We start from the raw sequence: 25,675 nt of genomic DNA, 5'->3' as shown, positions 1-25,675 counted from the left end.
AGTGAACTCTAGAGCTAAAGTGGCGGGGTTGGTACACGAAGTACCTGTGCAGATAAAAGACTGGAAGGGTCAGTTGGACTTCACAGTAATGGAGATGAACAAATTTGATATGATACTCGGACAGGATTTCTTGAAGGGCAACAAGGCTATTGTTGTCCGCTTCTGTGATGAGGTGGTGTTGGTTGGACAGACACAAACTTGGACTTTGCCCACTCATAGGCAAAGGAGGGAAGTCAAGGTGCAGCATGTTTCGGCACTGAGTTTGGAGAAGGCTATGAAGGATTCAGATATGGAGACATATGCGGTGATGTTCAAGGATGTCGAAGGTGATGGAGTGGGGACGCCTATTCCAGCTGAGATATATGATGTGCTGACCAAATATGCAGATTTGATGCCTAATGAGCTTCCGAAGAAGCTTCCACCAAGGCGTGTAGTGGACCATAGCATTGAGCTTGAGCCAGGAAAGCAACCCCCGCCTAAAGCACCTTATCGGTTGTCAGGGCCTGAGTTGGAGGAGTTGAAACGATAGTTAAAGGATTTAACTGATGCAGGTTTCATCAGACCTTCAAGGTCTCCTTATGGAGCTTCGGTATTGTTCTAGCGGAAGAAGGATTCGAATGAGCTACGGATGTGTTGTGATTACCGTGCATTGAACAAGAAGACGGTAAGGAACATATATCCTTTACCATTGGGTGCTGATCGCTTTGACAAGCTTGCGAAAACCCGAGTGTTTTCCAAGTTGGACTTGAGGCATGGTTATTATCAGGTGCGGATAGCTGAAGGAGACGAGAAGAAGACCGCGATAGTAACAAGTTATGGTAGCTTTGAGTTCCTTGTTATGCCATTCGGGTTGTGCAATGCTCCTGCTACGTTTTGCACTTTGATGAACGATGTTCCATGACCATACTTGGATTCGTTCGTAGTAGTATACTTGGATGATATAGTGGCGTTTAGTGACAACATGGAGGATCATAAGAAGCACTTGGTGATGGCGTTCGAGGCACTGAGGACAAATCAGTTGTTCTTGAAGAACTCTAAGTGTGTGTTTGCTCAGACCGAGATTTCGTTCCTTGGGCATATTTTTGGTCAAGGGTACATACGGATGGAGCTGAGTAGGGTGAAGGCGATCGAGGACTAGGTTGAACCGAAGAATGTCCATGAGATGAGGGTGTTCTTGGGCATGACCAACTACCAACGGAAGTTTGTAGAAGGGTACTCCAAGGTGACATCGGCACTGACAGACTTATTGAAGAAAGACAAGAGGTGGAGTTGGACGAACAAATGTCAAGAGGCATTTGATGACTTGAAGAAGAGGATGGTTACAACACCGATACTGAAGTTGCCTGACTTCGAGAGACCATTTGAGGTACACACTAATGCTTCAGATTTTTCCATAGGAGGGGTTCTTATGCAGGATGGGCATCCGGTGGCATATGAGAGTCGGAAGTTGCAGGATAGAGAACGGAGGTATCCGGTCCATGAGAAGGAGATGACTGCAATCATTCACTATCTTCATGTGTGGAGGCATTACCTGATTGGGAAGTCGTTTGTTGTCAAGACGGACAACGTTGCAGTGAGTTATTTTGCATCACAACCGAAGCTTTCTGCAAAGCAAGCTCGTTGGCAGGACTTCTTGGCAGAATTCGACATGACTATTGAGTATAAACCCGGAAGACACAATGCAGTAGCAGATGCCCTTAGCAGGAAGGAACAACTTGCAGCATTGGAGGGAGAAGAGCGGGCAGCTAGGAGTAGGAGTCGAGTTCAGATGTCAGAAGAGATGCAGAAATATCAAGGAACATGTTGAAACCTATACTTTAGCGCAGAATATAATGAAGCAGATAAAGGAGGGGAAGACACGAAAGTTCTTTCTACAAGACGGGTTCTTGTTCTTTGTAAACTGACTCTATGTTCCAAAGTCATCTGGACTCAGGAGGCACCTTTTGAAGGAGTGCCATGACTCGCCATGGGCTGGCCACCCAGGGATGCGTTGTTCTTTGGCATTGTTGGAGAGAGGATCCTTTTGGGAGAAGATGCGGGAGGATGTGGAGGAGTATGTACATAGGTGCATCATTTGTCAACAGGACAAATCAGATACTCAGAGGCAAGGAGGACTGTTGCATCCTTTACCAATTCCAAAGAGGCCATGGATGAGTGTCTCGATGGACTTCATCACTCAGTTGCCATAGATTCAGGGGTATAATGGGATCATGGTCGTGGTTGATCGTTTTTCCAAGTATGATGTCTTTGTTCCTACAAAGATACCTTAAGGATCCGAGCGGACTGCGGAGTTGTTCTTTAAGAACATAGTGAAGTATTGGGGGATGCCATTGAGCATTGTGTCGGATAGAGATCCGTGTTTTACAGGCAGATTTTGGACCACATTATTAAAGCTAGTCGGGATGGAGTTGTTGATGAGTTCGAGTTACCATCCGCAGACAGAAGGGCAGACCGAGAGGATCAACGCATTGCTGGAAGACTACTCGAGACATTATGTGGCGGTTGATCAGAATAATTGGCTTAAACTCTTGGATAATCCTCAGTTTAGCTACAATATTCAAAAGAGTTCTGCGACAGGGTATAGTCCATTTGAGTTGGTGAATGGATAGATGTTGGTTGCACCGCATACCGTAGTGATGGGATGCTTCTTGAGAAGTCCTCATGCGAAGAATTTCATGAAGGCTTGGGAGGAGACCTTGGAGTTAGCACGGTTACGCTTGCACGACACTGCAAAGAGGATGAAAAAGTACGTTGATCGTGGGAGACGGGAGGCACACTTCAGTGTGGGAGATACGGTGTTTCTCAGTATTAACGGGGAGCTGTTTCAACCAGCCAAGGGGACGACAAGAAAACTGACATAGAAGTATGAGGGACCATTCCGAGTGAAGAGAGTGGGGGAAGTTTCTTACGAGCTGGAGCTTCCACGCCATATGCACATGAAGCATGAAATTTTTCATGTGAGTCAGTTGAAGAGATGTAGACTTGATTCGGACCATCCGGAGAGAGTTGAACCGACGAGAGGACCAGCCAGGATTGTGGACAGACCAGGACTAGAGTTGGAGAAGATTTTGAGTCTCAAAACTACAGGAGTTAGTTGCCACATGCGACAGGAATTTCTTTGCAGATGAAGGATGCAGCTGGGAATCGGAGGACTCACTTTGGAGATGGAAGAACAAGATCGAGAAGTATGACAGGAAGTTGAGGAGAAGAGAATGATTGTCGAGGGCGACAATGATTTCCAGTGGGGGAGGATGTAACGCCTTGGAGGATCGTGCGAAGGCGCGCACCCCTCTCACTTGAAAAGAAACTAAGTGTTGATGCGAGTGCTCCATAAACGACGAAGGAATAAGTGAAGTGCGCGCGGTTATGGAGAGCGCTCGCCTACTTATATGGTGGACAGGGGGTTCACCTTGTGCGTTCGAGCTGACCAAGGGCGCAACCACATGTTGGGCGAGCCGACGGTGGAAGGAGTGTTTGGTGGGCGAGTTTGATGTAGTTTGGAGGTCGGTCGAGATGGAGAAGCGACACTCCATGGCGCATATAAATATGGAGGAACGCACGTTAATTTGGCATTAATCTCATCGCAAGTCTCTTGGCACAAAGGAGTGTGCGCACAAGACTAGTGCGCAGATTGCCGCAGCTCGCATGAAGGGATGAGCCTGTCGAGCCGGGCAAAGGGTTTGTGAGGTTTGTGGTTGTGCGCACAGGTGCCCACGCTGGTTACGCATTCGGATTGGGTTGAGGTTTGGGCACGGGTGCGCCTGCCCGCCCTATGCCAAGGTTATGTGTATGTATTGTATTTCGTTGGATTATTAAGGCAGACAGCCGTGCGCTCTTGCAAGGGCGGGCGCCCACTTTGTTATAACGCCGGTGGAGCACGGCTCGTGGTCATTGTAATCTTTCTCTATTATAATAAAAATATTACTTCTTGCATATTATTGGGTTATTATTATCATTCTTGTATTATTGATGGATTCCGCACATTAATAATGTTAATTCATGTTTATTATGAATTGTTGAAGGCGTAGTTCGTAAAGTTAATTAATGATGGATAAAGTTATTAACTTAGGTGGTGCCGCACCCGGCTAATTAAACGAAAAAAGAATTGGGGGCGTGACACTTGCCATTGGATATACGTTGACATAGGAAGGGCCAAGTAAGTTATTCCTGACGTCGCCAAAAAATTCACTTGATAACCGCAATTATTTCCTGCCTATTAACAAAGATCAATCAATGCTTACATTATTCGGGTTTACTAGACAATATGTTTATGTGGGTCAAGTCTCAGCGCTTTCCAAAACCCTATACAAACACAAATCTAGGTAATTCACCTGTTGACACTTTGAAATGGATAACTCAGTGTCTTTTGCAGGAGCATCACTCTACAATAGGAATTCAATTATGCGCCATTAACCCAACTGAGTTCCCTAAAAATATTTTGGTATGGGCGCTTATGTCAGTTTTCAACCTCTTTTTTTCTTCTCCCTCAATGAATAACTTTTTGGAGTTAAATGAAGCACAAATTTGTGGAAAAATTGACTACAAATACTAAATCATCGATACACGTCAGTGACCAATTTATATTAGTAAAAATATCAGAAATTCCACGGGGAAGTGCGGAGCTCCGCATAATGGAAGTGTCAAGATTAAATTTTGTGGGAAGTCTCTTAGATCTCATAATTGGACAAGGCGGCCGTGGGTGGAATTATTGTGCAGAATCCAGAGGCCTCTGCATACCTCCCCTTCTTTTTTGACTGATGGTAAGATATCTCCTTATGCTGCAATTTTTCATAAAAATCATAGTAATTATACCGACTAGTTCTGGTGACTTCGATTTTTTTACTAGCGATGTTAACAATTCCGGTTATGTCGGTATTACTTTCTCTTATTAATTTCACTATCCATTGGAGGTCATCTCATTTTATTTTGTTCTCTACTAGGTGTCATAGACAGTTTAATTTTACTTCAATTCTACTCCATAGGTGTTGAGTTCTAGTTTAGTAATTTATTATTGATGTTTACAATGTAGTGTATTCCGCCATTTTGAATATTGACAGTTTAATTTTACTTCAATTCTACTCCATAGGTGTTGAGTTCTACTTTAGTCATTTATTATTGATGTTTACAATGTAATGTATTCCGCCATTTTGAATATTGATAATTTAATTTTACTTCAATTCTACTCCATAGGTATTGAGTTCTACTTTAGTCATTTATTATTGATGTTTACAATGTAATATATTTAGCTATTTTAAATATTGAGAAGAGAAATCTCAACTCCACTTTTAGATTTCATTCTTTTTCATGATGTGAAAGCACCAAGTTGCATAAAACTCGAGAAAGAGAAACACTCCAAATGTTTTGGGCTCGATTTCATTCTTTTTATTGATGCGAGAGCACCAAGTTGCATAAAACTCGAGAGAGAGAAACACTACAAATTTTTTGGGCTTGCAAAGAAGAAGAGTGAGAAGCCGAGGCGAAAAATGCAATTGCGCACTCGTTGAGTAGACTCAATACATCGTATCCGCCACTCAGCCAAGGAGAAATTGCGCAGAAAGTCATAAACTTGCTAATTTTTTGAGTTCATAAAAGTTTTGCACCCCATGCATTGAAGGACTGCGCACATTTGCAAATAAAAAATACTTAAAGAGTTGCACACACGAGTTAACGAAGTGCGCCCAAGAATTCGTTCAAAGTCAAAGGTTCATAGTTTTTTAATTCACAAATACATGTTAAATGAGTATTTGATGTTTTTAGTTCACAACAATAATTCATAAAACACTTTATTCATGAAAGGCACTATTCTTGTAAGGTATTAATTCATGATTAAAAAAAAAGGATTTTTGTGATTTTTTTTCTTTAAAAGAGACATTTTAAAAGGAAAGGGGCTTATTCTATATCTAAAGGTTTAGTTGTTCTTTGAATTTTTAATAACTTCTATAAATTGAGTATTTTTTGAGGTGGCCCTACTTCCCAATTCAACATACAAGTTTTCACCTTCGGTAATGAATGGAGCCTCCTTAATCATTCGGTTGTAGGTGTATCCCCTTCTAATCTTATAATAATTCAAGTCTACACAATTTGTTTTATTATTTTTGTGGTGGTTCCTTAACACCCCAATTATGAACTTGGGCTTTGATACCATCTCTCATAACCCCGTATCTATAATAATAAAAAAGAAAAATTGCCTAGTTTTTCTACACATAAACATATATATATTTCTCTCTCTATTATACATGCTCTTGATTTCTTGCAAGATATTTTGGAAGGGGTATTGGTTATGAACATTCTGAGCCATCTCCAAGGTGTATATTTTTTTTTGTTAATCTGCTCCCTATTTTTGCTTTTATACTCGTAGGATTGTTATATCATTCTATTCTACCTAGCTTCTATTATACATGCTCTTGATTTCTTGCAAGATATTTTGGAAGGGGTATTGGTTATGAACATTCTGAGCCATCTCCAAGGTGTATATTTTTTTTTGTTAATCTGCTCCCTATTTTTGCTTTTATACTCGTAGGATTGTTATATCATTCTATTCTACCTAGCTTGCAATTAACATTGGATTTATTATATCATTTAGTTATACTTACATGAGATCATTCCCAAGCGTGATTTACATATTAAAATGTATAGCCTCAAGGGGTACACGCTTTCTTAATACATATTAGGTTATTATTACTTCATGGCATGAGTTACGTAATTATGTCTAGAGATGCCCCTAAAATGATTCATAGTGCACAAAGATATTTTTGGATGTTGATATCCACGCCATCTAAGGCATAATTAAATTTTTGAAGGCGTGTATTGAATTTCACCTGGTCGTTTGGTTATACAGTACCCCAGAGTTCTCAATGTCGGGTGTTCAACTTAACCTCGAAATACTACCCAATCCTTTATCAGCACATCCCCCTCCTTCACAAGGGATGGATGTGATCAAACTAACATGCCTTGATGGCCGTGATGTGACGATGAAAATTGAGGGAAGCTATCTCCCCACACATAACCCTAATCTCTTGTACCTTTGTCATTTTCGCTCCCTTTCCTCTTTTCGCATTTGCTTTTGATATTTTGTTACGGCTTTGTTTCTTTGATCAGCGCCATGTACCAGCTCGCTTGCTAGTGTACAACCGTCATGGAGGCATGGCTCAGTTTTTCCAGATCTCACATTTGTCTCTTGTTAGGATTTACATGTATAGAGTTTTCTTATGGCAGAGCGCAACTCTGTTTTTCTTTAAACTTATCTCGCATACAGTTATGGTGTCTCTACTGGCTGTATTTCCTTAAACTCTACATTTTTCTTCCTCACGCATTCTCTCTTCTGGGGCTAATGCTTTTACTTGGTTTTTGTAGGTATACAACTCATACCAGGGTTCTATTCCCATCAGTTCCATATTTTGCTCACCTTCAGGTAATGTTGTTTTATTTTGCGACATTCACTTGTGCCTTAGCTTATTTATTTATGTTATACGTAGAGTTCACCTCAGAAGCAATCAATATGTGTAGTAATAATTTTTTCTCCTCTTTCTGGATAGGGAGTAGCAGAGGCCAAATTAATGGATTATGCGGTTTTGGATCTAATGTTGAATGTAAGGTAAGTGCCTAGAACAACCTTTTTACTTTCAGGGTTGTTTTACTTTTTATTTTTTCTTGATTTCGTTTTTATATTAACACAACAAGGAGTATGTGTTATATTTAAGCGGGTCAGTAAAAATGCTTAATTCTCCTATTTGTGTTATCTCCCTGCTAACTCATACTTGTGCAATAAAATAATTATACCCTAGTTTCACTATAATTGTCACACACCTCCACATAAAATATACCTAGTTAAAAAAAAATTATCTGTGGTAGTAAGTTACCACACGTACTCCTTTAAACGAGATCATCATTCAAAGGTTTATGCATCAATATTTAAACACTATGTATAACGTTATACCGCCTACCTCGTGAACATTTAACACCAATGAATGTTTATGTAATTCACCTTGGCCGCGCTAAGGTTCTACAGCCACATAAAGACTCTTAAGGTTTGGTTTAGCATTGTTATACAACTTGTATTAATTGCTTACGTCCACGTTACTGACATTCGGCTGTAACCTTAACCCCTCCCAGTACATGGAGCCGTTGCTGTCTTGTTATCCGATGGGCCAAGTGCAGGCCTGGCATGCTGACCTACCTACCACACCGGTTATAAGTGCTCACAACGGGACACGTGGATTGGCGGGTACGCAAGGCCATGTGATACCTTGGCCTTGGAGCCCTCGGCCTTCCCGCCTCCTCTTCCCGCTTCTTTTGGACGCTCCAGATTCGCTTTGGAGATCGGACGGAGGAGAAAGCTCTAAGGGTTTTACCTCACTACATAAACCCCGTGAATTCAGGGCAAGGCTCATTTGTTCATTTGTGTAATCGGTCCGTCGACTTGGCTCACTGCTGCAAATCTATCTTGGTCTCTCCAGCTCACAGTTAAACTTGTTTTCGCTTTGGATGCTACATCAGACCAGCTCCAGAATTCTCCAGGTAACCCTCTACTCAGTTCACGATTGTGGTCTCGTTTCCTTCCACTGTAATATGTATTGTTTGCTTACGTTTGCCCTCTGTGGCAGGTGTATACCGAGGAGGAATGCATAACCCGGGTTCAGGGTCACGGTAAGGAATCCCCGACAAGTCTTCTCTCGGCGGTTACAGGTTAGTCCCATTTCAAATCCTCTGGTTCAGTTAATTTAAGGGTTTGGAGCCATTATCCTGAGCTATTTTCATGCTCATTGCAGACCTTCGAGGCTGCTGGCTTACACCTGGGGTCTGACGAGATACTCCTATGAGCACCCTCGAGATTTGGTTTTGGGCGGTCCCTTAATGGTTTGAGGTTTCCCCGGTTGTCCGCTTGCAGATGGAAACAAGGTTACAGTCTTTATTTCTTTACGGTCATGGTTGTTGCGTTGCAGTCGACTAGGGTCTTTAGGGTTTATATACTGTTGACTTAATCTGGCTGGAGGTTTGCCTTTAAGACTATGGCAACAGCCTCGGCTCTTTGGTTTTTCTATTTACTGTAAAATGTATATATTTCATGAACGGGTACATACTGTTCTTTTGATTATGAATGAGCTCGTTATCTTGGTGTATTTTTCCCGAAGCATAAGCCTCTTCGTTATAGTTGTTTCCTCTTAATCCTACAGCCGCTCGGCCTTAATAGAGCTGACTGTATTCGGCTGCCGGTGTTTTGTTTATTTGTACATTTAACGTTGTGTAACTCAGCGTTACCATGATGTTGTTGTCCCTTGCGGCTATCTTATCATTAACGAATACTGATATGCATATTTCCACAGTTGGCGTATATACTGGTTTATTGTTCTGTTATGGGTATTCTCGGTACATGGTGATATAGCTATCCTCTGTTGTTTACTTGTTACAGAAATAACAATACACAGTTTCATTGTTATAGAGCTATCTTCCATCGTTTTCTTATGTATAGAGACAGCAATACATAGTTCTCGGTTCTAGATCTATCTTCTGTTATTTTTTTGTTTTAAAGATAACAATGCATAGTTCTTTGTTCTAGAACTATCTCCTGTTATTTTCTTGTTCATAAAGATAGCATTACACAGTTCTTCTTTTTATGGATATGAGGGTTTATGCGGGGTTAGGGTCTGATCCCTTACCCTCGTTCCTCATTCTGATAAGACCTTCTCGGTGTTTCTATGAGATGTCTGCGGTTCCATCGCGTATTCCTACCCGCGAGAACCACGTTCCAGGTAGCTTAGTTGATTTCTGTTCAATACAATTTCTCTCATTCGGCATGTACATCTAATATTTTACATTCGACAGAATGCGTTCACATTTTTGCTCAGTTTCTTGATTAAAACGTTATTGTATGTATCTGTGCATGGTCTGCGCATGCCATTTCTTTTCAGTGGGGTTTTTCGGCTACAGCCGTGACTGTGTTTTCCGAGACCTGGGTTGGTTCAGGCTCATATATCAGTTTTTCTGTTGTTAAAGATTGTGGTATAATGTTTTCTACACTCAGATATAGTTTTTCCATTACCACATTTCTGTTTAGTCGCTCCATGGATAATGGTACCTACCCATGATACACACAGAACTTTGACAGACTGTAATGTATTACTTAATCTGTGTCCAAACCAGTTTATTAGTTATAAATATTTCCCGATAGTTTACAACCAAACCTTTCGTGTGTAGTCCACTGTCGGACAGTCTCTTCTGTCTGCGTTAACAGCAGATAACCCTACTGTCTATTCATTTAACAATTCCGGATACACAGATGCAATACTAGAACTGTACGGTCTTCTTAATATCTATTCTTTTGATACTAGAATGGCATGTACTTCATAACATCTAAAAGTTACAGAAGTTAGAACATTGTACTTGGATTATAGTCTCATTTTCAGATACTCAAGCAGTCACCTGTGTCTTGAGTTCGCTCGTCCTCCCAGCCACGAGATCCATCTTCTGATAGAATTCTCTCCCCCGAGCTATCTTGCAGGTCTCAAACCCTCAGCAAGATCTGGGCACCTAGTGCCTGGTTATCTGGTCCTCACCAGACTTAACCTGTTCTCAGTATATCCTCTTTCTTCCTTTTTCATTTTCTTGGAAAAGAGTCTTTCTTTCTGTCTGTCCCCACAGCACAGAACTTCCTCCCCATACCTAGGACTTTTCCTGTTTGGGAGGGTAGTTCAAATCAGTTATGACAACTGATTTCCTTTCTTTGAAACACACCTCCCAGAGGCTGCCAGCATTTCAAGAAATAATTCATTTATTAATAATGTAGTTCATCACAGATTTTGTTTCTTTTAAACATAAATAACAACTACTTAACATATTGTCTTTTTACTTCAGTAAAAATCCACATTTACATTCTGCTGGGGATATTACATCTTCCCCCCCTAAGATTGGACATCGTCCCGATGTTCGTTCTTCTTAAACAAATGTGGGTAAGCTTTTTCTAGGAGTTCCTCATCCTCCCAAGTGGCCTCTTCAGGACCGTAATGCTGCCATTGAACCTTAGCTTGGATAATAGCCCGTTTCCGCAGCTGCACTTCTCTCCGGTCGAGAATGGTCAGTGGTTCGACCAGAACTTCGCCTTCCGGCTCGACCTGCGAAAACAACAGACTTAGTTATTTGCTGTTACAAACAGTAGTTATTCATAATTAGCAACTTTAATTCTTACCCGAATTCCTTGCCATTGAATCACATGTTTGGGATCATAGACGTATTGTTTTAATACGGAAACATGAAAAACATTGTGAATCTTAATGTGGCTTGGTAAAGCAAGCTGATAAGCTACTGGCCCTATTCTAGCCAGAATTTGGAAAGGTCCAAAATAGCGAGGTGCCAGCTTGGCACATCCACTCCACTGCAAGGCACTTCTTCTAGTTTGAATCCTTACGAAAACGTGGTCTCCGACCTGAAATTCCTTGAACCTTCTCTTTCGATCAGCAAAACTCTTTTGTCTGTCTTGAGCAGCTTTTAAATTATTGCGCACTCTCTTCACCATGTCTTCCATTTCTTTAAGCATATCCGGGCCCAACCTTAGTCTATCTTCAGGTCCACCCCAACTTGAGGGTGTACGGCACTTACGCCCGTATAGTACCTCAAAAGGACTCAGTTGCGTTGATGAATGGTACCCGTTGTTATATGCGAATTCAACCAGATGGAGATAATCCTCCCACTGGTTTGGTCGCAACATAACACATGCCCTCAGCATATCTTCCAATACCTGGTTTACCCGCTCCGTTTGCCCATCGGTCTGGGGATGATAAGCCGTACTGAAGTTCAGTTGTGTTCCCAGTTCTGCAAACAGTGTCCTCCAGAAGGCTGATGTAAACTTAACATCTCGGTCGGAAATTATTACCTTTGGAAGTCCATGCAACTTAAACACATTTTGCATAAAGATATGGGTGATTTGTACAGCTTTGTACGTGGACTGAACCGGTATGAAATGTGCTGCCTTACTTAGTTTGTCGACCACCACCATAATAGAGTCATGATTTTTCTTTGTTCGGGGTAGTCCGGTTATAAAGTCCATGGAAATAACTTCCCACTTCCATTCCGGAATGGGTAAGGGTTGTAGCAACCCTGCTGGATGCATATGTTCAGCCTTAATTTGTTGGCATTCTAGGCAGCGTGCTAAATATTCAGCCACTTCTTGCTTCATTTTTGGCCAATAATAATCTTTCCGAAGTGCGACAACCATTTTCTGATACCCTGGATGTCCGGTGTAATGGCTGGTATGGAATTCATTCAAAATCATGTTCCGAAGATCATTTCCTGTAGGCACATACAGCCTGTTATGGAAATACAGCAAACCAGCATCATCTAACTCGTATCATTGTTGTCTTTCCTTATCAGCAAGCTGCTGTACCCGCTGTTTAATCTGCTGGTATTCCATGTCTTGATCGGCTGCTAACTTTATCTTTTCCAGTAAGGTACTTTGCCACCTTCTAACTGAGAGTTTGCATACACATTGCACCTTTCGGCTCAAAGCATCGGCCACTCGATTCTCCTTCCCCTTCAGATGCTTTATTTCGAAGTCAAACCCACTTAAGAAATCTGCCCAACGAGCTTGCCTCGTATTCAAGGTAGGTTGACTGAAATAGTTCGTCAGACTGTGATGGTTTGTCAGCAACAAAAATTTCCTTCCCAACAGGTAATGCCTCCACATTTTCAGTGCATGAATAACAGCTGTCAGTTCTAGGTCATACGGAGAGTATTTTTGTTCATGTTCCTTCAGCTTCCTTGATTCATATGCAATCACTTTTCCTTCTTGCATTAGCACTCCCCCCACGCCTTCTTTACTTGCATCAGTACAGACCACGTAATCCTTATGAGGATCAGCTACACTCAGGATAGGTGCAGTTGTGAGCAAGTGTTTGAGCTGCTCAAAACTTCGCTGACATTCTGCTGTCCATTTAAATATCGTTCCTTTCTTTTGCAAAGAGGTGATAGGGTATGCTACTCTTGAAAAGCCTTCCACAAATCGTCTATAATAACCTGCTAGCCCCATGAAAGACCTGATATCTGCCACATCCTTGGGTACAGGCCACTCCATTATGGTTCTGATTTTCTCAGGGTCTACTGCAATTCCTTCCTTTGAGATCACATGACCCAAATACTGTATTTCCTCTTTGAAGAAATCGCACTTACTGAACTTTGCATATAACTGATGCTCCCGCAAGGTTTGCAACACCACCCGTAGATGTTCCTCGTGCTCTTCTCTTGATCGGGAGTAAATCAGAATGTCGTCTATGAAGATTAACACAAACTTATCCAAGAACTGGTGAAATACACTATTCATCAGGCACATGAATGTAGCGGGTGCATTGGTCAAGCCAAAAGGTAGCACCACGAACTCGTAATGTCCGTACCTTGTTCTAAAGGCTGTTTTTGCAATATCCTCCTCCTTAATTCTGATCTGATGATAACCAGATCGCAGATCAATCTTAGAGAATATCGTTGCTCCCTTTACCTGATCGAAAAGTTCATCGATCCGAGGTAAGGGATATTTGTTTTTGATCGTGAGCTTATTCAGCTGACGATAATCAATACACATCCGGAAAGTTCCATCTTTCTTTTTGACAAATAACACTGGGGCTCCCCAGGGTGATACGCTGGGACGGATATAATTCTTGTCCAATAACTCCTGCAATTGCATCTTTAGCTCGGTTAGCTCGGGTATACTCATTCGGTAAGGCGCCCGTGACACTGGTGCTGCTCCCGGAATCAATTCAATGGTGAAGTCCACGTCCCTCTTAGGTGGCAATCCTGGTACTTCCTCGGGAAATACATCCACAAACTCTTGTACTACCGGAATGCTGTCCAACATTGCTGTTTTATCCTTCTGATTTGCATAACCCACCTGAATTGCATAAATCTGACACCTCTTCTTGATACATTTAGCTAACTGCGATGCTGTAATGGGTCGGATCTGTACTGGATGTTTGATTCCTTGCAGCTCCTGCTGCTCCCCATGATCGTCCTTATAATAAATAGTTTTTGTCTTGCAATTCACTAGCGACCAGTGTTTTTCCAGCCAATCCATCCCAATCAGGACGTCATATGAACCCAACGGTAGTATGTTTAAATCTGCCACTATTGGCTGCCCTGCTATGGTTAAGGAGCATTTATTTATTTTGGCCATGACTCGCCTCTTGGCTCCCGTGGCTAATTGAACCAGCCAGGGACTTCTGAATTTCTCAGACTGTAATTTACACTGCTCAACTATCCTAGGGCTAACATAACTTAAAGTGGCTCCTGGATCAATAAGAACAGCTAAAGAAAAGTTTGAAATTTTACCTTCAAATTCAACCATAGATGGTTGGTATTCTGCTTGGCGGTCTTCCAGGGCTGCATTAATTCTGGGTATGCTACGTGCCACGTCACCTACAGTTGAAGCCTCATGAATCTGGGAAATCTGATCTGTCCCTTTTCGCTGTGGGCAGTTCTTGACATAGTGAGGTCCTCCACAGCCCCAGCATTGTACTGGAGGTCTGGTCACCCCTTCACTTTCTGGTCTAGCAGATGGTTCATTTACTCTAGATTCGCTTGTAGGTCTTGCTCGGGGTGCACCTCTTGTTGCAGTTCTGCTGTTAAACCCTTTCACAGCGGTCCCCTTTCCTCCATGGCTGCGGCCTCCCTTGCTGTTTCCAGCCACGCGACTGTTCTTCTTCTCATTCCATCTTTTGCCTGAAGTATCCCCCTTCTGCCTACTCTGCTGATAACAGATCCTTGCTTTTCGAATGGCTTCATCCATGGTTCTCGGATTGTCAAACTCAATCCGCTCTCTTATGTATGAAGGTAAGCTGCTAACAAACCGTTGAACCTTTGCTTTCTCTTCTTTAATATAAGGTACGTAACGTAGCAGAGAGGTGAAACGATTAATGAACTCATCCATAGTCTGCTGCCCCAACCTCAGATCATGGAACTCCCTTGCTTTCTCATCGTAAAATCGCTCAGTTAAGTACCTTTCCTTGAAGTACTTCTGAAACTTTTCCCAAGTAATGGTTCTTTCGCTGACCCCTTTAACGATCTTAATTTCCTCCCACCACAAGGTTGCCTTACCTTGTAACTGGAAAATGGCCAGCCTTGCTTTCAAGTTGTGATCGTACTCATACAACTGGAAGTATTTATTCATATTTATTAACCAAGCCTCTGCTGCCTCTTCCTGCTCGCCATCGAAATGCGGGGGTTTAATCTTTCGGAATTCTCCCTGCAATTCCACTTTCCGACGTTTTGAGGTTTGCTGTTGTTGCACATTGTCAGAATAATCCTCTTTGTCCTCAGAATTGTCAGGTACATTCTGGAAGTCCTGCTCCTCTGTTACTCTCTGCTGTTCCGCACTGGGGTTAATTGAGGGTGGGTTCTGTCTGTCTGACAAACTCTTCAATATTCTTTCTTGTTCTACTGTTAAACGAGCATTGTCTTCTCGCAAGCGTGCCATCTCATTCTTCAACTCCTGCACGGTTTCAAGTATCGCCAGGTTGGTACTTCGGTTTGCCTCTCCCAATTGTACCCACAGTCCTGCATTTTCCTGAGGGTTACTGCCATCTCCCTGCATCTTGATTACTTTGCTTTACTTTTGACTTATCTGCTAGCTTGTTTAATCTCTGTATGTCACCCCTTCATAACAGAACAACAGTTGCAAGTTTTATCAGTTTTTTTTTTATACAGGATGTATACTGCTGCACAGTGAAAACATGTCAGATTGAGGCCACAGTATTGTAACTTGGCTCTGATACCAATTTGTCACACACCTCCACATAAAATATACCTAGTTAAAAAAAAATTATCTGTGGTAGTAAGTTACCACACGTACTCCTTTAAACGAGATCATCATTCAAAGGTTTATGCATCAATATTTAAACACTATGTATAACGTTATACCGCCTACCTCGTGAACATTTAACACCAATGAATGTTTATGTAATTCACCTTGGCCGCGCTAAGGTTCTACAGCCACATAAAGACTCTTAAGGTTTGGTTTAGCATTGTTATACAACTTGTATTGATTTCTTACGTCCATGTTACTGACATTCGGCTGTAACCTTAACCCCTCCCAGTACATGGAGCCGTTGTTGTCTTGTTATCCGATGGGCCAAGTGCAGGCCTGACATGCCGACCTACCTACCACACCGGTTATAAGTGCTCACAACGGGACACGTGGATTGGCGGGTACGCAAGGCCATGTGATACCTTGGCCTTGGAGCCCTCGGCCTTCCCGCCTCCTCTTCCCGCTTCTTTTGGACGCTCCAGATTTGCTTTGGAGATCAGATAGAGGAGAAAGCTCTAAGGGTTTTACCTCACTACATAAACCCCGTGAATTCAGGGCAAGGCTCATTTGTTCATTTGTGTAATCGGTCCGTCGACTTGGCTCACTGCTGCAAATCTATCTTGGTCTCTCCAGCTCACAGTTAAACTTGTTTTCGCTTTGGATGCTACATCAGACCAGCTCCAGAATTCTCCAGGTAACCCTCTACTCAGTTCACGATTGTGGTCTCGTTTCCTTCCACTGTAATATGTATTGTTTGCTTACGTTTGCCCTCTATGGCATGTGTATACCGAGGAGGAATGCATAACTCGGGTTCAGGGTCACGGTAAGGAATCCCCGACAAGTCTTCTCTCGGCGGTTACAGGTTAGTCCCATTTCAAATCCTCTGGTTCAGTTAATTTAAGGGTTTGGAGCCATTATCCTGAGCTATTTTCATGCTCATTGCAGACCTTCGAGGCTGCTGGCTTACACCTGGGGTCTGACGAGATACCCCTATGAGCACCCTCGAGATTTGGTTTTGGGCAGTCCCTTAATGGTTTGAGGTTTCCCCGGTTGTCCGCTTGCAGATGGAAACAAAGTTACAGTCTTTATTTCTTTACGGTCATGGTTGTTGCGTTGCAGTCGACTAGGGTCTTTAGGGTTTATATACTGTTGACTTAATCTGGCCGGAGGTTTGCCTTTAAGACTATGGCAACAACCTCGGCTCTTTGGTTTTTCTATTTACTGTAAAATGTATATATTTCATGAACGGGTACATACTGTTCTTTTGATTATGAATGAGCTCGTTATCTTGGTGTATTTTTCCCGAAGCATAAGCCTCTTCGTTATAGTTGTTTCTTCTTAATCCTACAGCCGCTCGGCCTTAATAGAGCTGACTGTATTCGGCTGCCGGTGTTTTGTTTATTTGTACATTTAACGCTGTGTAACTCAGCGTTACCATGATGTTGTTGTCCCTTGTGGCTATCTTATCATTAACGAATACTGATATGCATATTTCCACAGTTGGCGTATATACTGGTTTATTGTTCTGTTATGGGTATTCTCGGTACATGGTGATATAGCTATCCTCTATTGTTTACTTGTTACAGAAATAACAATACACAGTTTCATTGTTATAGAGCTATCTTCCATCGTTTTCTTATGTATAGAGACAACAATACATAGTTCTCGGTTCTAGATCTATCTTCTGTTATTTTTTTGTTTTAAAGATAACAATGCATAGTTCTTTGTTCTAGAACTATCTCCTATTATTTTCTTGTTCATAAAGATAGCATTACACAGTTCTTCTTTTTATGGATATGAGGGTTTATGCGGGGTTAGGGTCTGATCCCTTACCCTCGTTCCTCATTCTGATAAGACCTTCTCGGTGTTTCTATGAGATGTCTGCGGTTCCATCGCGTATTCCTACCCGCGAGAACCACGTTCCAGGTAGCTTAGTTGATTTATGTTCAATACAACTTCTCTCATTCGGCATGTACATCTAATATTTTACATTCGACAGAATGCGTTCACATTTTTGCTCAGTTTCTTGATTAAAACGTTATTGTATGTATCTGTTCATGGTCTGCGCATGCCATTTCTTTTCAGTGGGGTTTTTCGGCTACAGCCGTGACTGTGTTTTCCGAGACCTGGGTTGGTTCAGGCTCATATATCAGTTTTTCTGTTGTTAAAGATTGTGGTATAATGTTTTCTACACTCAGATATAGTTTTTCCATTACCACATTTCGGTTTAGTCGCTCCATGGATAATGGTACCTACCCATGATGCACACAGAACTTTGACAGACTCTAATGTATTACTTAATCTGTGTCCAAACCAGTTTATTAGTTATAAATATTTCCCGATAGTTTACAACCAAACCTTTCGTGTGTAGTCCACTGTCGGACAGTCTCTTCTGTCTGCGTTAACAGCAGATAACCCTACTGTCTATTCATTTAACAATTCCGGATACACAGATGCAATACTAGAACTGTACGGTCTTCTTAATATCTATTCTTTTGATACTAGAATGGCATGTACTTCATAACATCTAAAAGTTACAGAAGTTAGAACACCGTACCTGGATTATAGTCTCATTTTCAGATACTCAAGCAGTCACCTGTGTCTTGAGTTCGCTCGTCCTCCCAGCCACGAGATCCATCTTCTGATAGAATTCTCTCCCCCGAGCTATCTTGCAGGTCTCAAACCCTCAGCAAGATCTGGGCACCTAGTGCCTGGTTATCTGGTCCTCACCAGACTTAACCTTTTCTCAGTATATCCTCTTTCTTCCTTTTTCATTTTCTTGGAAAAGAGTCTTTCTTTCTGTCTGTCCCCACAGCACAGAACTTCCTCCCCATACCCAGGACTTTTCCTGTTTGGGAGGGTAGTTCAAATCAGTTATGACAACTGATTTCCTTTCTTTGAAACACACCTCCGAGAGGCTGCCAGCATTTCAAGAAATAATTCATTTATTAATAATGTAGTTCATCACAGATTTTGTTTCTTTTAAACATAAATAACAACTACTTAACATATTGTCTTTTTACTTCAGTAAAAATCCACATTTACATTCTGCTGGGGATATTACAATAATGCAGTTATCGAAATATCTTCGAAAAACACTTTTATGCTTACGCCACTAGAGACCATAATAACCATGCAATTTCCATTGCTACTTTTGACATGGAAGTTTCATTAACTCTCGGGAGCTCGATTCAGACCCATGGTCCTACTAATAAATTTACTTATCGCCAACGTTGTTGTCTATTTCCTCCTTGCATGCCCTATGGCACTACGGCATGTATTTTCTGTAGTTACTAGTTTAACATGTAAATTTCATTGGAAAACCCTGGTTACAAAGCGCTTGATGTAATATGAAACACAATGTTTGGTAGTTTTTCATAATTCTATACTCAACACAACTTGTTCTTCCATTTCGTGTTTATAAAATCGCTGTATAATTAATTTATTCAATTACAAGACCTATTTTAGGCAATATTGTTTTGTAATTTAGCTACTATGAGATGCTCTATAGACAAAAAGCTATATGTTTTAATATGCATATGTAATTATGTTTTTTTCCCTCCCTTGGTTTTAAAAAGCTAAAATTTGTAATTGGATAGCTTCTTATATTTGTAAGCATATATAAATAGGAATTCTGTTTCATGTTATGTATTAGTAGGATTTCACTTGAATATTAGCATCATTATAATTTCTGAAATGGACCATGCTATATATCATCCAATTACCTTTCAAAAACAACTGCGAAATTAACCTTACTGAAATATCCTTTCACTTGGTTTTGTCTTTGTATGGTGGAATTGTTTGAACTTTTTATATATATATATATATATATTCATTATTGCTTAACTTAGAGTTAATGTTATTTATGAAAATACTTATTTAGATTACGGTAACAGTCAATGTAACCCGTAATGTTTATTTTCGAACTTTTTCCCATGTAGTAATTATTTCTTTTGATTTAACATATGAATATAAATTTAATTAATTTTATCACAAGAATCATTCTTCTTCTATTTGCAAATCATTTCTTCAATATTTATAATTGTGTCATTTAGCTAAACCCTTAACACAACTCTGTACAATTCTTACTTTGGAAATATATATCTTATTTATTTTTCTAAAAAATTATTACCAATACCGTAGAGGGTAGGCGGGACCTGTTCCCTTATCATGATCCACCATTCGCCCTTTTGTAGTGCTAAGATATATATTTACTGGTCTAATTGTGGGAGCTAACGTGTTTCTACCATGTATTTATTAGTGTTAATAATATCTTACACCCAAATTTGTATTGTAACATAAGGAAAATTATTTCTTCTCATTCTTTCTACAAAAATTCTTGATTGAAGCTTTAACATAAAAAAAATTGCACATATTTTCATTGTGTTAAATTTGCAAAGAGTCTCAGAACAAATCTTCTTCATCCATCACTGTTTGTAAAAACAATTTTCATAAATTATTACTATTCACAACAACAATTCTATTATGAGAAAAACATTAATACTTTGAAATAATTCTCTGTTAAGACTGAAGCTTTCTCAGAATTCATAATGGAGAAAGTCCATTTCTCCCAACCAATTAGAATGAAAACCACGAGTTCTCCCTCGAGCCAATTTTCCACTCCCATAACTATTTCTTGATAGTGACCTAACAAGGTGTGTTGAAAGACATCAAGATTATACAAGTCTTGCTCAAGAACTCACAAACTCAACAAATCTGACTTAGGGATTCCACTAGCTATGACCCTAAGAGTGTTCTACCTTACCTTAACAACATCTTGTTAATAGTTTCTTCAGTGGTTTTCTCATACCATTGTTTTCTCTATAGAAGGATCTAATTGTCTTCTAACTATCTAGTGAGTCAAAACTTTTTCTTTTCTCATACCATTTCCAACTAACATGATTTTTCTATAGGAAAGGATGGAATTGTCTTCTAACAATCTCGTGAGTAAAAACTTTTTCATTTAATGTCTTTTCCCAATGAATTCCAAGATAGCCTTTTCATTTAGTGTTTTTTCCTAGTAAATTTCAAGACTTACCATAACCATCTTTACATAAAGTTAAAATACAAATTAAAATACACCCTTTTCCACTAAACTTTCCACATAGCCTATAATTTACCAAATCTAACAATAAATTAAATATTTATTTTTCACTTTTATTTAGTGTTTAGTGTGTTTTCTTAAAAAATAATATTTTTTTCTTTAAATTATAATTTATTTAATGGTGTTGCATGGTAAATGGATGATGAATTGTGGTTGAGCATTTTATTTATTAATTTAATGTTCTGGTGGGATAGTTGTTGATAAGTAAGTATATATGAAATGCAAGACATTTTAAATGCGGTTTAATGTTGAAATTTAAAAGTAACACAGATTTTGTATATAAGGATATTTATTTTAATTTTAGATATATAATGTGTTGTGTTAAATTTATTATATTGAATAAATTTAAAATAAGATCATTTTTAATACACAGTTGACTTAAGATAGATTTGAGTTTATATATATATGTGTTTAAGATGGACATCAATATTTTACATAATATTTAGAAAATAAATTTTTTATATTTCATATTTCATATTTATTTTATTACTAACTATTTCGAAGTACTAAGTGTTTAGAAGTACAAAGTGTGAACTATGTGGAATAGAAGAAGAATTAAAAGTTTCTCTTATATTAGACCATAAAAACAAAATTTAATCTCTTAGGTGCGATTTAATTATATGCCCTGTTATTTAATTCAACCATCTTCCATCGGAGATTTTTGTCCTCTGTAGTAACTCTTCCACAAAGGTTATTGATGTGCGATTATTGTCATATTTTCGTCTTCTATTTAGTTGTGTTGATGTTACTTTTGTTTGGATATTTGTATTATGCTTTTAAGTACTTTTGATCATTTTCCAGAGGAGATTGATCTTAGAAAGGAACCTACATAGGCTATGCATATACGAGAACTATTCTCCATTGACAAATTTTTTTTCGGAAGAAAAAACAGTATGGTATTTGTATTCTGTTCAAAACAGTTTTGTATTTACAGAAATGTGGCGAGATTTTATGCCGGAAAATGCATCCTATTCTTAGAGTATTTTCTTTTATACATCTTTCATTGTTGATATTCAAAATGTTTGGACTGCATAGAGATCATTTCATCATAGAAATATTCAAAAGACTTCTAAAAATATGGAGATACCTGGCCATCTGACATATTTTCTAGAAAAAAAGAGCTTGTAGCATACCAGATTTTTGTCGACCTTATATGCCCAGCATAGAGAAAGGTTGAATGTCATATGTACAAGATTCCATAGAGATGCTCAGTGGCCATTTACCGTATGGAGACTACATTCCCTTCTTTGAAAGATCATCTACTTGCACATTTTTCTTACGTTTTATATGTGAGATAGGGAATATATCAGGCTTCCATAGAGATGTAATCCTACCCAGCCATCCTGTAAGGTTGTCATTTTTTATACTATGCTTGCATTTCACATGATCTATGATTATTTTAGAGTCACCATATATGTTGATAGGGCCGATGTCCATGAATGTGCAGAATAGAAGCAGACCATGTAGGGCCATGGCCTCAGCTTTGTTATTGGTCCCATTGCCACCATTCCAATACATGTAGTATTTGAGATCACTTGATATGCCAATGAAAACACCACAAGAGCAAATGCCATTTTTGGATGCACCATCAAAATGAGCCCGTGGGAAGAAGAGTTGTTAAGAGTTTGAGACCGTTGATTGATGTTTTATCTGTTGAGGAATTTTTTGGAGTAAGGAGAAATGAAAAGGAATAACCTTATCCATTATATGCCCAAAACTCTCCTTACTGTTTTGGAATATCCTTTTGCTTCTCCACTTCCATATGAACCAGAAGGCAGTTAATGGAATGGGACACCAAATTGATTTTTGTGAACCCCCCCATTCATATGCATCTGTTATGGATGCATGTGAAATCTCAGGAAAATCCAAAGAAGAAGCCATTTGCTTCCATAAAATCTATGATTGTGGGCATTTTAAAAAATGTGCAAATTATCTTCTGTGCTGGCAAAGAAGATTATACATATGGCTGGCCCCTGCCAGTTCCTTTTCTGCAAATTTATACATGTAAGATTTTTATTATGATATACTAGCCACAAAACATTATAATTTTTAGACATCAGCTAACCTTCCATAGAGAGTATGGGAAAGTTTCTAGGAGCTCTCTTTTTGCTGTTCTATCAAGGAGAGATATATGTCTCGCACTAATACAATGGACTGGCCTTTCTTTACCTACCAATCAATGCAATCTCTATCCTCTATTTAATAAAACCCTGAATTTTTCATTGTTCATATAATTTTATTCCATTGGGCAACCATTTCTCCTTCGAGGTTGAGCTCTCTATCCGATTTCCATTGAGGTATGGCATTCTTCCATCCTTCTATTACCTGTGCCCAGAAGAAAAGACCTTTTTGGTGGAGGAGCGTGAGAAGTTGCAGAGCGATTGGGGGGTCCATCTCAACGCCCTTGATTATATCAACACCTATAAGAATGTTGTTTTTTGAATGTAATTTCCATATAAAGTTTCTGTAGAAAAAAGGAAGGACCTTTTGAAAACTTTTCCAAATTGTTGATCCTTGAGAGGGCCATTTAAAGTTGTTCCTATACCAGTAATAGATATCTTCATTCTCAAGGTATTTAATTTTAATAGCTTGACTCCATAAGCCTTTCCCAAAAACCGCTAGCCACAATGATTTGCATAATAGTGCCATGCCAAAGAGACGCAGATTCATGATGCCCCAGCCCCCCATTTTTTTTGGGAGGGAGATGTTTTCCAGTTTTGTAAGATGATATTTCCTCTTTTCCTTGCATCTTCCCCAGATAAAGATTGCCATTAAACTCTTTAACTTTTTAATAGTAACCGTTGGAATGTAATACAGATGCGCCCAATATACACAGATTTGTGCAAGAATCGACTGTGATAGTATCATTTTGCCAGCTAAAGATAAACATTTAAATTCACACCTTGATATTATCTTGTAAAATTTGTTAATGATCCATGAACAATCAGAAATATTGTAACCTGTGGGTTTAAGATGATACCCCAAGTATTTTGAACCCTCTTTTATGGAAACTACCTGAATGTTATATAACTGTGAGATATATTTCATCTCGTCCATATTAACCTTACCATAATGGAATGTGGATTTTCCTTCGTTGATATATAATAATCCTGTAGCCTTTTGAAATAACTTTATTATCTAATGCATTATATGCCATGTTTTTCTACAAAGCATAGCGAACAGAAAAACATCATCCTCAAAGAGGTTGTGCGTAAAAGAATTACCTCTGGAGATGGAAAGAGGGCCGATATTCCCCCAAGAAACCAATTTTTTGAGGTGTAGACTAAGGTTATCCATGACCAAAATGAATAAGAGGGGAGACTGGGAGCAACCCTGACGGAGACCTCTTTCAACCGAGAAGAAAGATGTGGGGTATCCATTAATGAGAGTCGCGTAGTTGACTCCTTCTTCACATGCCATGATCCATTTAGTGCACAGGGCATTTAGCCCAATATTGATAAGTAAACATCTCAGATAGCTCCAATCTAAACAGTCGTAGGCTTTTTCTAGATAAATTTTAAGTATTGCAGCTCCCATATTTTTACTTTGCATTGAATGTAAAGCTCCCTGAGCGATGGCCATAGCGTCTAATATGTTTCTGCCACTTAGAAACCCATGATGTTCTTTTGTGATATGGATTGATAAATTGCCGCATATTCTCTCTGCTATAATTTTAGATATGATTTTATAGATGACATTGCATAAAGAAATCACCCTGTAGTTTGCAAAAGAAAAGGAGTCCTTTCTTTTTGGAATTAGTGCTATATAGGTGGATGAAATATTTTGATGAATTCTCCCTTGTATTTAGGTTTCTTCAACCATCCCCAAGATATCGCTTTTCATTGTATCAAAGAAGTGAATAAAAATGTCTATGGTCCAGCCATCAGGGCCAAGACATTTGTCCTTTTTAAATGATTTCATTAGAGAGAGTAATTCTTCCTCGGTTACAGCAGCAAATACTCTTGCATTATCCCCTTCATCTAACATTTTTGGGAAATGTTCTATGCCCCATATAATATCATTTATCTCCTTCTTATTCTCCTGTTTGTATGCTTTTTTAAAATGTTTGACAACTTCCTTGGAAATATCTTCTTGGGAGTGCAGATAATCTCCCTCTTGATTCTTGATTTGCCATATTGAATTAGAAGCTCATCTTTTGTTAGCAAACAGGTGAAAGAACTTGGTGTTCTTATCAGCCTCCATCATCCAAGTAGCCAGGCTTTTGAGCCACCAAGAGATTTCTTCAATATTTAATAGTCTCTGTTTCTTTTTTCCAAGTTCCCAAATCCGTGCCCGAGTGCTCCACGGAATGGATTGGGAAGTCATGCCATCGGCTATCTCTGTTAATTCTTTTTTAATCTTCTTCAGTTCTATGCAATTTGAATGTTTTTAATGGACCTGCCATTCTTTCACTTTGTACCGATACCAACCCGTCTTTCAGATTGATAATGTGACAGATGCATATCACTAACCAAATGAATTCCCTGTGACAAAATAAATTGAGCAATCTGACAAATTACCAAATGAATTCCTTATGAGAAAATGAATTGAATAATCTGACCAAAGTAGGGCATTCTGAATTTTAGGGATTCTCAGAATGGCTATCACGTACCTCAGCATTGCCGTCCATTCACCTTCTCAAAATGGCTATCCTATTATTTGCACTGCATGCCCGCTAATTCGTCCTTTTGGTCACTGGTGCCTCAACGTTATCGACGCTACACTCTGCAGAGGTTGCGGTTGTCCACACAAGTAACGTGATCGGGCTTCTTTCCTCACACAAAAATTAC

At 39.6% G+C, this 25,675-nt stretch overlaps 1 long non-coding RNA gene across 1 annotated transcript; it reads left to right on the top strand.

The window, feature by feature from the left end:
• The first annotated feature begins 8,335 nt into the window (after positions 1–8,335).
• Positions 8,336–9,145, top strand: LOC149169482 (uncharacterized). Its single transcript, XR_016259389.1, has 3 exons — positions 8,336–8,517; positions 8,604–8,685; positions 8,769–9,145. It is a non-coding gene; the product is annotated as an uncharacterized LOC149169482 (long non-coding RNA).
• The last annotated feature ends 16,530 nt before the right edge of the window (positions 9,146–25,675 follow it).

The sequence above is a fragment of the Pinus tabuliformis genome, chromosome 4_2, assembly GCF_031772625.1.
Source record: "Pinus tabuliformis cultivar Carrire ecotype Pingquan chromosome 4_2, CPIR1, whole genome shotgun sequence".
Classification (NCBI taxonomy): domain Eukaryota; kingdom Viridiplantae; phylum Streptophyta; class Pinopsida; order Pinales; family Pinaceae; genus Pinus; species Pinus tabuliformis.
The sequence above is the reverse complement of the archived record's forward strand: the minus strand, read 5'-3'. Positions and strand labels throughout refer to the sequence as shown.